At 37.6% G+C, this 14,077-nt stretch overlaps 1 protein-coding gene across 1 annotated transcript in view; it reads left to right on the plus strand.

Moving 5' to 3' along the window:
* Nucleotides 1-14,077, plus strand: part of LOC146697361 (transmembrane protein 132C) — a 300,988-nt gene that overhangs the window by 60,397 nt on the left and 226,514 nt on the right. The gene's annotated exons all lie outside the window — the stretch shown is intronic.

Here is a 14,077-nt window from a genome sequence, read left to right on the forward strand (position 1 = left end):
ACTGTGCTGTGCTGCGACTCCAAATGTTTCTTTAAGTTTGACGTAGTGTTTTTGAAGGTAGATAACACTTTTTCGCCAACACAGAGTGTACAACGAACCTTAATATTTAAATCTTTAGTTGACAGAAACTCAAAATAGTGACCATATTTCCAGCTAAAGAACGAACATCTCTCTCCCTCCATTGTTGTTTACACTTTTTTACGTCGCTGGCTGCTTGTGAGCGGGAAACGTGACCTGTCGCTTATGTGACGTTTCACGACACGTATGCGTTTGTCATCCGCTGAGAAGAAAAGAAGAAACCAAATCTTTTTGCTTAAAAAAATAGTAACGCACAGTGGTTTGGACAAGTAACTTTAATCTGACTACTGTTATGGAAATAGTAACGCGTTAGATTAGTCGTTACTGAAAAAGTGGTCATATTCGGAGTAACGTGTTACTAAGCAACGCGTTACCGGCATCACTGATTAACACAAACCTAAAATTTCTACATTACATAGTTTAGCATTTATATTTCTCTTTGCTCTGCTATTAAGCATTCATGAGGCTGCTTGAAGCTTGCGTGTCACATTGAGTATTTCCATATCTTGCAAACGGGGACAGTTGCTTGTCAGATTATGTCATACACTGATTGATGTATGAATGTGTTTGCTGCTGATTCTCCACTTTTAGATGAGCAAGAGGTCTTTACGGTTCATGGAACGAACTATTATCACTGAACCTGTGTAAATTCAATTGCACAATGACTTTACTTGATATTTCAAAGGTTAGATATACAGCATTTATGTGGCCAGTATAAATCAGAACATCATTTATGTAAATAGAGATTGCTGAATACTTAATGGTATTCATTCCTAATGGTTTAGAGCAGAGGTCCCCAACCTTTTTTGCGCCACGGACCGGTTTATGCCTGACAATATTTTCACGGACCAGCCTTTAAGGTGTCGTGGATAAATACAACAAAATAAAACTAGTATCGGTACCGAAAAAAAGAAGATTTATTCATAACACACGTGAAAAGACTCAGGAAAACTGAGTTAACGATAAAAACAATAACAAAATAACGCTGAAAAGCGATAAAAACCCTGAAAACCATACATTTCAGACCTGAGCCTCAACTCTCGCGGCCCGGTACCAAACGACTCACGGACCAGTACCGGTCCGAGGCCCGGGGGTTGGGGACCGCTGGTTTAGAGGAACGGGCAAACTGCCCAAAGCCGCACAAACGCAACTCCTGCCCTTAAAGCTGACACAGATCACTGGTAGAAAGAAAAATTTTTTTTTTTTCATTTTGTAAGAGTATGATTAAGGCGTGGTTAGGCTTACAGAAGAATCATTGTTCATTTTACTTTACTTTTTTGCCACTATTGAAGTAAGGGGGAACTTTGTCAATACTGATGCAGCAATAAAGATATGTTAACGTTTTTAAGAACAGTCTTACTCATGCTGTTTAAAAAAAGGTTTTGACTTGTGGTGGGAAAAGAGACGTGCGGACTGGAAAAACTTTTCTTGCTAAAACAGTGTGATCAAAGGCTCCCCCATTCCACAGTTTTTTTTTTCATATCAGATCTTTGGAGCACATAGAGTTGAATGACCCTTTTGTTGTGGAATTATAACTCTTTCTTTTATTAGGCACAACAGTTTAAAAAAAAATTGTGTCAACACTGTTACATTTATTATTATCCTGCCGTGATGCCAGGAAGTCAGGACTCAAAACTCAGAGTAAGGAAAATTGCTCAGCAGTTAACAGAAAGTTTATTTAACAATGTGACAGTCAGAAAAAAAAAGCAAGAAAAACTCAGGGTCTGGTTAGGGTTTCTGGAAAGAAGGAGAAAGGAAAGTTAATAGGGGGGTTCCAAGCTGTAGGTAAAGATGGAGGATGATACAGTTACTTTTTTCAGTGCCGGCGGGGAGGGGGGCATTTACCTGTTCTCATTCCAGAGAACAGGTACATGGCAATGGTGGAGAGTGGGCAGGCAAGATGTGATTTACAGGATCCAAAATAGGGCTGAAGCGCTTTGCAGGCAGTGCAGACGCTCAACGGAGAAGACAAACTGGAGGCGTGGAACTGAGCTGGAAGCAGGTGAGATGAACCGGAGAAGAAAAGGAATTATTCACAGAAGAGGAACCAGGAACAGCCAGCTCGACAAGGCAATGCAGGCCAGGTGTGAGGGGAAGTGATCAAGCCTGATGTCCACCCAAAAAGGTGGACCCACTGTTGCCAACTTAAGGGAAAAAAATATGCTTGCCATGACATATCCTGTAGATCACGCAGGGTTAATAATGACTCACCATGGTGACTGCTTTTAGTTGACATGGTTGCATTTGAAAAAACAGTATTTTAGGTTAGGATATATTGTATAATTTGTCCCTACATATATTTTTCTACAAATCACTCTGTTGTATATTTCTTCTGATTTACTACAGGCCCATGCTGCCTTACGTCTGATTGACAGGCTATAGGCTGGAGACGAGTGTTGCATCTAATCGCTGTAGATGACTACAGGCTCTTGATGGATGTCACTCTGAATTATTGCACCCAAAGTGATGTAGCAGCGCCAAGATATAGTAGAGAGGCAGGATAGTGAAAGCACTGATACAAATGCTTCAGTAACAAGAGACTGTTTGCGTTTGATTTAAGAGTGGTGTCTGTGACCAATCAGCAGCATGATTTAACCAAATGATTCTCAACACTTGCCTCCTCCTTACAGTGTGATACAGTATATGGGCCACTGTTGGCAGTTTATCTGGTAGCATTGCGTTAATCAGCTTATTTGCTGCTATCCAAAAGGGAGACAGCGGGCCTTTTGTCCAATAACAGTGCTGGGAAATCACAGCAGTACGCACCAGATTCCTCATTCTCTCTTTTTTTCCATCTCACTCTTTGCTTCTCTCTCAAGTTCTCCCAGCTCAACAAGAGAGAAGCAGCTCTTTTGCTACTTTTCTGCAGCGAGAAAGCTGCTGCTGAAAAGTAGATTTCCAACCTCAGCTGAAAAGTGGATTTTGGAAGACCAATTGTGAAGAAATACGATGGATGGGCAAAAAAAAGGAGGAAGGATAGCGGGATAATGATGAAAGCTAAAGTGTTAGAGTTAAGAGATGGAATGTTAAAAGTCTGGATAAAAGTGTAAAGAGAGGGTAAGTCGTCATTATGCATGTGTGTGAAGATGGTGGGTAAGTCTACTTCTATGTGATTCAGCTGGCTCATTAGTCTAGACATAGGCACAATATTACATATTTGTGTGTGTGTGTGTGAGTGTGAGAGAGAGAGAGATAGAAGAGGTGCACATGTAGAGAAATGAGATGAAAAGCTTTTACAAGCCATATTAGCAAGTGCCTTGAAAGCCAAGTGGCAGCTTTTGTACTCCTTTTTGAGCATATGCACGCTTACACACACACACACACACACACACACACACACACACACACACTCATACACATTAACCACGTTAGTCAGCTTTAATCACACAGCATGATAGGGATTGCGTGAATGTCTGCGTGCTTCCGCTAGGCCTCTTAATGTTGATAATAATGGACTCCTTTGCAGTAATAGATCTGTCATTCAACACAATTAAAGAACCACACACACTTCTGTTTGCCACTTCCCATATTGCACTGGGACATGAACACTCACTGGAAAGCCAACACCATTGTGTCTTTATCAAGTCATCACATTTCCAATCTGAAGTATTTGTTTGCAGCACTGTCACATTTAGTTTAATTGGTATAGTCAAATTACACACCCTGACACTTGCACATGCACATTTCTCTTGGAATTGTGCAAATGTAATGCTTGTATTAAGGATTAGGTCACAAGCTGTCACATTTTCTCCCGAGTTATAATTAAGGGTTATGTAATACAATGCTGTCAGACACACTATTAGGCTCACAAACTCAAAGAGGCATGCGCATATAGGTAACCATACACTTTGATGCATATGCATATATACTCCACAGAGCTGAAAGTAGACGTTCATGCAAAAACACATGCACAAGTTGTTGAATAGAGAGCGGATGTAACGCATGCTGCCTCTGGACAAGAGAAGATTGTGAATTATTGAGACGATGCCCTGAAACAAGTGATCACACAGTGCCTTGCACACAAACACTACTTAAAAGGGGGAAAAAAACCGCACATGTATTGTTACATGTACATCTTGTCCTTTAGTAAAACAAGCCCTCCGGTAACAGAGAAAACTAGCATGGGTTAACAGCTCAACAGTTGTCAGCTGTGCTAAAAGAGCTGCAGCAGGTTTTTCTTTTTTTTAATTATCCATTTGAATTTTAACACAATAAACTTGCATTACTTAACACTAATGTGTGAGTAGAGCACAAAAGTGATGGTGGCTGAAAATGGGAATTTGTGTGCCTATTGTACGTATTGCACTAAAATTTAAAAAGGCATCGGTAATTGTATTAATCTTCTTTATCTTTATCTGTGTTTATAGCATTTCTGAATAGTTAAATGTTATGCTAAATATATAAACCAATGTGCTTTTCTTTCAAAAACAAGGACATCACAAGTGACAAAGCTGCCATCATAAAACCGTTTTCACTTCCACTGTGTAAAAAGAGTTAAAGATGGATAGAAAGGTGGAGGCGCACATAGAGAAATAGATAACATCCTTTTCAGCCATAGGACGAAAAAGACCCAAATGGTTTGTCGGAGAACAAGAGTGAAATAGTGTAGGGGAAAAAAGATAGATGTATGAATAAATGGGATTTCAGTCCAAGCCATGGGAATATCGGGGAAGAGGGAAAAATGATGAAATGAGACAGACATGGAAATAGAAGCAGACATGGATAGATGATAATGGCTTTCCCCCCTCAAAACTATAGCAATGAAAGAGAGAGGGAGATGAAAATGGATAGATAAATGATAATGTGACTTCTGTCTACTTTTAAGCCCTGGAACTAAGCTTCATGTTTGCTGTGTAATGACTGACTGAAAGCTGCTTAAAGTATGCTAAGCCTAAAGCTACATCAGCTATTTACATTAACCCTGCCCATTAATGTGTCATTGTAAGTTAATAAGTAGTCTTACAGTACAGTAATTTAAATAATATCTGATTAAATAAACTCTTTAGTAGAGTTAAAACTGCAAATGCTAACATGAAATAATATCTAGTATGTGTAACTCAAACCTGTATAAGCCCAAAAGCTTGAAAAATTGTTTCCTTTGGTCAAGTTTTGGAGCTGAAATCGCATCCCTTCCACTGACCTTTTCTTCTAAGCTGTGAAGTAAAACCTTTTTTGTGATTGTCAGTGACCTTCCAGCTCTAACTGCCTTCCTCACCATATGTTCTGAGAGAGACAGCAGAGTATTTAATAAATGCAGGAAATCCCACATTCAAAATAGATATATCTGTGTATTAAGAATGCATGGTCCTATACTCATAAATGTTCAAGTTACATGCCTGCATGCCCTGTATTATTGAGGTTGATAGATATGTGATGCGTGTGAGGTGTGGTGTGTTGAAATTAGAAGTTAGAGGACAGCGAATTTAAGACTTTCAGAATCCAGAATAACGCTGATCCAGATATGGAAAGAAAGTAGTTGGAGAGATTTTTCAGACCTTTGTTGTACAGCCAGTTTTGCAGCTTTCCAAAATGACACTAAAACACTAATGAAAAGCTTTCTACATTTAAATTTCTTTGAAACATAAAAGTCTTCATATCCAAACAACATGACTCCAAAATACACATATATGACATACAAGTGATTTTACGTATGCAATTTTTATACTTCTATAGCAGGAAAACAGAAATAAAGGATAGAATCAGTTCTACACCCAGTACATTCTGGTGGAAGAGTTTTAACACTTAACTTTTATCTCTTAAATCAGTTAGTTTTCAGTTCAAATGGAGGACAAGACAGCTATCCCTGCCTCTCTCTTAGTCTCACTACAAAAGAGAAATAAATTGCTTTTGAATCATTTAACAGAACCAATGGCTAACCTTAATTTTCTCTCTCAGATCCTTAGTGTTAATAATTTAAGTCTGTGTGTGTGGGTTGGGAGGATATAGCCTAGTATATCTTTGTCTCTCTGTCTCGTTTCATCTCTCATATCTACAGTAACAAGTCATAAAGTTGATTTTTAAGTCGACAAATACTCACATGCTTTCCAATAAATTCTATTAATATTTGCAGATATTCATAGATTACTAATAAAACCCTTCCTGAGCAAACGTTTCTCTATGAGCCAAAAGACAAACTTGTTTCATGTCGTGTCTGTTTTCGCAGTTCACATCATTAAAAGGATTTAAAGGCATTTCTGCCTGACGACAGATTAAACATTTTAGATGCAGCTAAACCTGCCTTATCATTTCTTGCTCCAGCCCGATGATGATCACACACATATGAGAGAAGTATTGATCGCCCCATCTAACACTTAGTAAGAAAATGGCTTTGTAAGATGCAGTAATCCATACAATTTTATTACCTTTAAATATTTACCAAATTGTACAATATAGATCTGTATTCATAATACTTTTGATCATCCAGAAAAACAATTTACTGACACTCTCGAGAGGCCTGTGAAGTTTTGAATAAACAAGAAGAAACCCGAATAGGTCAATGCCCTAATTGTTTTTAAACAAGAGGAATGATATTTGAGCTAAAGGTTTACCACTTCATACACACACTCTTAAACAAGCACAGCCTTTTATGCGGCTTGACCGATCTCCGATTACCTTAATTAATGTTAGCTAGTTTCCTGTTTCTCACTCCACCGGGCTCAGAGCCAATCAGAAATCATGTTTCTTCCAAGTATATCTGATGACTTGACAACACAATAACGCTGCATTTGTGCTGTGTGTGCATTTTTCTGTTAGCGCGTGCATACTATGTGTGATTTTGCGCGTAGGTGGGAGCGTTTTTGTGTTGTTGTGACAGTATCTAACTGAGTATTTGTCCTTTGTGCCAGCACGCAAGGATGTGTCATGTGCATGTGTTTGTGTGTCTCCTTCCTTTTGTATGTGCGTGAGCATACATAAAACGAAGGGTAGGATTACCAGCTTGTTGTTGCAAGATAGGATAGGATTACATGAGAAAGAAACAGGGGAAGGAGGAGAGTGAAGGCAGGAGGTGTGACAGGAGCTGAGATAGAGAAAGAATGAGATAGCTGGTGTGATAGTTAGTGGGATGAAGTTGAGTTTAAAAAGAGGTTGGGAGGCACTTTAAAATAAGAAAAAAGAAAACAGTGAATCGAAGGGAATGTGACTTGAGCAAGGGAATAAATGTATATACAGCATGTGGCCAAGTTTTGAGGATGTGGTTTAGCTCTGCTAATACAGACGCAAGCAATAAAAGACAAAAGGAGCTTCTGTAGATAAAGGCTATAAAGGCTGGGGAAGTGATTATCTTGTTTTTCGGGTTGATATGATCTGAGTGCGTAGCTTTTTCTTAGCTCCAGTTTAATGAACTCCAAGTAACAAACACTGAATATTGGCTTTGGATTAGGGCTGAACGATTATGGAAAATAATCTAATTGCGATTTTTTTTGCCCCAATATTGCGATTGCGATGCGATATGCGATTATTTTTTAAGGTCTTTGTCTTCTGTATTATTAAACAAAGACAAGCAATACATCATATAGTATGGCCAATACTATATTACATTAATTTTAAACTGTTCTTTCCTGGAAGACAGACCTCTGTTATGATGACATGAGGTGATGCATGAATTGATGACTGACATTTTTATTTAACTTCTTCAATCACAACAGTATATTTGAACATACACAATAGTTTATTTTTAGCTTACAAACATCTGAGCATAAAGTGCTGACAAGGAACCCTGGTGTAAACATTAAAATGAAAGTCAGTACAATGTGCAGATTGCAGAAATATACATAAAAAAAAATCAGTGGCTTTACCACACTCAGTTTTTCGACATCTGTGAACTACTAGACAGTCATTCAATTAAAAAATAATATTAAATAAATAAAACTAATAAATAAAAAATACACACATCTTACTGATCTCTGCAGTCAGTAACATTACACATAAAGTGCAAACATAATAGCAATTGTATAAACACACACACAAACACGCCTTTAAAATTTAAAGGCGTGAAATTGGACGGTCTAGCCTTCTGATTAGCGTCACCGCTGTCTCGGTGGAGTTTAATAAACTCGGCCGTCTGCTTCTTGCTATCTAAAATATAACCAGACACTGGTGTAAATTCTCGACTGTCTCATACTTCTGTTTAATAAGTTTTCTGTTTGACGTTTAGTCAGCTGTGTGAAAACCAAGGAGGAACCCACCCGGGGGATTAATAAAGTTTTATTTTATCTAATCTAATAACTTTAATCTCAGCCAAACCGATTTACTCACGAACAAACAAAACACTGAAAAAAGCCCAACAATAACATTTTTAGGTTGTCTAAGTGACTTATATATTACGTTTAACCCGAGCAGAGAAACTCCGCGGTGATCTGAAAATGATGTGCCGGGAGTTGTGCCGTTCTCGGCCGCATCAGTAACCCTCGAGCTCCCGGCTAGCTGTCGAGCTGGTGGGTAGCAGACGCCTCTGAAAACGTCGAAGCACTTTTGCAAATATGGGATATCTTGATAAACCGAGCAGATATTTGATGTTTACACAACTACTTTCTCGCCTGAAAATATGTTAAAAGTTTATTTTGTGACCCAGAAAGATTAGTATGAGTAATTTTAAAACTTAGTAGCGGCCGCCATTGCTGGAAACTGGAGTTTGGCTGGGAATTCTGGGATATGGTAGTAATTTGGACAGCCTTCGGCACGTCGCTGTGACGTAATCGGTCTACAAATGCGGCCTCAGGAGGATGCAGCCCATGAATTTGGACATGTCCAGAGTATAATCGCAGCCTTTGCGGTTAGAAAATTGCACTTGATCATGTCGCGATATTATCGCAAATGCGATATATCGTTCAGCCCTACTTTGGATTATCAGTGAATACAGAAGGTATAGGCTTTACTTTACAAGGCATGCTGAGACTCACTTTAATTAGAATGACAACCAAATAGTGGGTATGCACATATCTTTCTTTCTACATAGCACTTTAATTCTTATTGTCTGCACTGAAGCACCGCAGCAATTTCCTAATGTTGTAAACCTCAACATCTGGCAATAAACCCATTCTGATTCTGATTCTGATTCTGATAATATTACTTCCTTCTAGTCCATCATGAAATAAAACAGCAATAGTAAAGGAAACGGTTTCACACAAACCCAAACTTCCGCAAAACAGTGTGCACACATTAAATAACTGAATCATGATTTGCTTAAATCATTCAGTGTTTTCCAAAGTCAGCTGCATTGTTACTTGTTTCTTTTAACTCTTACATACTTTTCATATTTTATTCCTTCACAGTGTTGTTACCCCAGGCCCAGATTTCCCTCATAATAAGTGTTTGTGTTGAATTTAGAACTAAATGTCTATTTAGACATTATTAAGGAAACATTAATTAATCCTTAATTAATTCACCAATTTTAAAATATCTAGATTTTTCTGTTTTTTGGGTCACTTTTGGAAAAGTAACCAATTTTAAGACAAAAAGAATGACATTTAGGATATTGTACTGCTGTCAAATGTTTAAAAAAGGTCATATTTGACCTCAACAGTATTTAAGGATTAAGAGCATATTGGTAAAAAGTAGATGCCCATTTAGAAAACCTAAATGAAATCATAGTTTTACGATGTCATAGTTCAAAACCTAAGCTTTTTGCCAAATTTTAAACAACATACTTTACTTATACACTGTTGCCTATGAGATGTTTAACCAAATAATAATATGAGTCAAACAAAAAGCTAGTAATACACTGACTTATATTCAAAATATTGGACAAATTGAAGCCATCCAACTATTAATATCATATTGCCTAGGTTGTGCAACCTCTAAGTAAAAGAGCAGTTATTGTGTGTTGACAGTTGTCTGTCTGGCTGCCTCAAAGGTTGATCTTGTTGTATAGGTCTATTAAATTAGGCTTGCTTCCAAAGAGAAACATGGATAACAAAATTAATGTCGACATATCGATCATTGCTTGGATCTTTTCTTTGTAATGCCAGAACATTTCTTGGCTGTATGCAATATTTCCTTTCCTTTCCTTTCCTTTCCACACTGAAGAACTTCAGCTTCATACGTTGCCCATCCCCCACACATAAAATTTGGCATCTCGAAATACAAACTTTTTACTCACGCTCTCTGTTCAAGAATAAATATTGTTGTGAAGAATTACAGAGTATGGCATTATTAAAATAAGGGTGAAAAAGCCTTTGGGTTATTAATGTTTGTTTATATTTGGGTGCACACGGGTTTCTGTTGGAGTGAAATGAATGCAGAGTGAAGCAATAAAGGTAGAGACGGCTGGTTTCCTGAGCCTTTATGCTAATCAGTCACTTATACATTCATTCCACTGCCACTGTCTGCTCAGTGTCACATCCCAACTCACACACAATCAGACATAAATGCACATAAACACGTGGACTACCTTCATCAGCCTCTCACTTTGTTTCAGTTGTTTGTTCTTTATTCAGTTTATTTTTTTATGTTAGTACATTAAAAATAATAATATATACACAAAAAAATAATATAAATAAATACATCTTAACATAGTGATATTTGTTCGTACAAATGGGAGAAATGCTGTGAGGTTTCAAGTTAGTTTCCACGTCTACAATAACTGGACTGAAACGATCAACGCGAGAGAAGCGTTAACAACTAGCCTGACACACTAACATGCACTGAGCTTCACTTAATAATCAAACAGCTGTTACTTGTAAGTGACATCATCACACCTGCAGGTGAGACACTGTAGTGACAAGTGAGACCGATCACTGCCTTCGTCACATACAGGAAAAGGTGAGACGTTAGAAAGAGCAACGTGTGATTGAAAAGAGTGCTTTAGGTGTGCATATGTGCCTGTGAGCTTTTTTTGTTGTTGCCATATTTACACATTTATCTGTGACTATGTGTCTGTCTTTAAAAGAACAAAACCGTAATCTAAATCTAAGGATCTAAAAAAATACGCTCCAAAGATAAAGATGTCAGATAATTATATACTTTTGGTCCACAGTACTTATCAAACCTAAATTAAAGATGAGGGCAATAAACACTAGCAATGGCTACAATGAGTAGGGGAACATATCAATAAAACAAAACAAAAAAATGTGTTTACAAAGAGTAGTAAACATAAGGCTCATTTATGAAGCCAAAAAGCTCCTGCATTAGTTTTTCTTTGTTATGTCTCGTGATGGAAATTCTATGAAGGTCCAGGTAGTGTCTGGCCATAGTTTATTCCTAGAGACTACCTGGATTGGTAAGGTGCAAGTGCATATTTAAAGTGTATGTATACACATATATAGACTTTATTTACTTGGGGTGTGGCACATGGTCATGAGCTTCTGTCTAATTTGAACCATTTGGGTTTTTTAACTTCTAGAAGATGTGTTGTGTCATAACAGCTACTCTCTCACTGACAAGGACATTTCTAGCCATTTCAATACACATGCAAAGTCCAAAGATCAGCGACCCAAAGATTACCAGTTAGATGCCTGTGAAGTTGACCTGCACCTTACTCAAATACACGTAGCACAGTAAACACACACTTGCAAACAATGCGGCAAGCGTTAGTGTGCTCGTTTTGTTTGTTTGTTTTTCCTGCAAATGCATTAATATGAATGTGTGTGTGTGCTGACTACAGTAAAGTGCAAGTGGCACCCCATCCTTCACTCTGACCCCCCCATCCACCCCCCAAGTACACACACATGAATACACTTCTGTGTAAGCACCGAGTGTCCCTGTAATGAAGTTTAATGACTGTAATGCTGGGCCAAAAAAGAAGGGGAAGGGGTGGGAAAAGGTACAACAACATTACCTGTCTGAACGTCTGGAATGGTTGTGCATTCAGGAAATAATACAGTTTGCAAACTACAGCAGCTGATGCAACTATTTCAGCATACAGCAGCCACAAATTGCTGGAAAAAAAAGACCAACTAAGGGAACAGCTACTAAAAAAAACAAAAAAAACTTACAGCATTTTTCAAATAGTTTTAATTGATTTGATATATCATTGTGGAAGCATTGTGAAGCACCATTCCTTGGCACTTAAGAGAACTTAGCAATTCATTTTCTTGTGATTTTACATATTCAGTTGTTTTATTGAGTCTGATAATATGTAACTGTACTATCAATTTCTTAAATGAGCCAAAGAATCCTTCCTGGCTTAACGCTGCACAGTCAGCAAGTCCAAAGAGCAACAACAACAATATTTTATCAAGCTAAATTACCCAAAGGTGAGCTACACAGCGGGGAGTCTGATGTTAATGTGTATCTGCACAGTGGACACAGGAGAGAACAAGAAGTAGGTTAAAAACTCCCTTGCAGTAGCAAAGAGCCACAACTAACAGTGATGCTAATTAAATGAACGTCAGTTTGAAGGTTAATTATGTGGGTTATAATTGAAAACATCTCAGTGTAACTTGTGGGAGAGAGAGTCATTTTTTTTATTATCACTTTTTTCAGCTAAATAAAGCCTTTAATCAAGTAAATTGATTCTAGCATGCTTTAGATGTACTGCCTATGCTAATACACTACTTCAAATGATACAGTAAGTGCTACTGACCAAAATATTGTGAGTGGAGAAGCAAAAAATGCATGAAAGTAGGGAAAGTGCTTTAGGGATAGACGGCAAACACTGCAACTATTTGACGTGTATCACCTGGTGACAGGCAACCGAGGTCATTATTAGTATGCCAAACCATGATGTCTTGAATTTATTCATAGGTATGACCTCTTTATGAATCTGTATGTATGAATAAGTGAATCCCTCAAAATGATTGAGGTGCGACAACAGGTAGCAATGATTTTGATGGATGCATTAGTCCGCTGAGACTGTTTACAAATTGTTCTCAAACTGGATGACCTCAAAAAATAAAAAATAATATCTCTTTTAGGTAGACTTTAAAAAGTTCAGTGATATATGTAAAATATAGTTTGTGAAAAGGTAAAATAAGTTCTCCTTGTTGAGGCTGAAGAAAAAAAAATCATGCTTTCAGAGGTTTCCACTTTGATCAGTATGTGCCAGTGTGCTATAGCCCGAGGGACAGTGACAATGACAGAATGTCCCGCATTGCTATCAAACACTCTTGCCTAAATCATTACTGATTATGATAATTTTTTAAACAGTATTTTTTTTGCGACAATTGATCATTTATGTGGTTTTGTTATGATCTGTGTCATAGTGTACTCTCTTATCAGCTTTATTTATAGAATCTCGAGGGGTAATTACATTAATATCTTTTTCTATGTGTCATTATATTTAGAGATGGGAGAGTGTGCAAACAAATAAAGCTAAATGTTCATAAGCAAAAGGGGAAAAAAATGGTTTAAAAGAGGGAAAATAAAGGGAGTCTGCATTGTGTGCCCTTCTGCCCCTCCTTTCTCATGTCCTGGTTGGAGGCTGCTTGTGTTTAACCTTTAGAAAGAAGCCAGTTAAAAGTGAGTCCCACAGGAAGCAGTGTGGGTGTGCACCACTAAAAGCAGTTTATTCCACATGCAGTCCACTTCTTTCATGAGTTTAGGGAGACCTTTTGTTTTCTGTGCTATTCTTTTCTTTGTCTGCAGGAATTGGTCCTGTTTTGTAAAGATTTGGCAGGAAACCAATTTAAACAACAAGAAAAAAAACCTTAAAAAACTTGAGAATCAACATAGTATATACTTGCCATTTTATTCCATTCTTCTATTATAACCTTCTCACTATCAGTCTCTATTTTACACTTTTAGTTTGCTCATGGGCTAAAGTGGTAGCCCAAACTCACTCTTTAATCAGTTATATTATTTCATCTCAACATGTACCGCCTTTAAAATAGAGCTTGGCTGCCTGCCAAAGTCACTACTTGAGTAGACAAGGTTTTTTCTTTTTTTACACCCACATATCACCATCTGGTGGGTGTTCACTTCTAATTTCAATGGTTAATTAAAATCACAAACAAAAACACAATCTAAAAATTGTATAATAAGTAAAAGCGTGTCATTTGTTAAGGATCACATCTAATGTGTCATCCAATTACATGCTCACGAGATTTTGTGGTTTTGGTTT

This window comes from Copadichromis virginalis, linkage group LG12 (genome assembly GCF_057382275.1).
Source record: "Copadichromis virginalis isolate Kocher_CV1m ecotype Utaka linkage group LG12, C_Virginalis_male_GT1.1, whole genome shotgun sequence".
NCBI lineage: Eukaryota > Metazoa > Chordata > Actinopteri > Cichliformes > Cichlidae > Copadichromis > Copadichromis virginalis.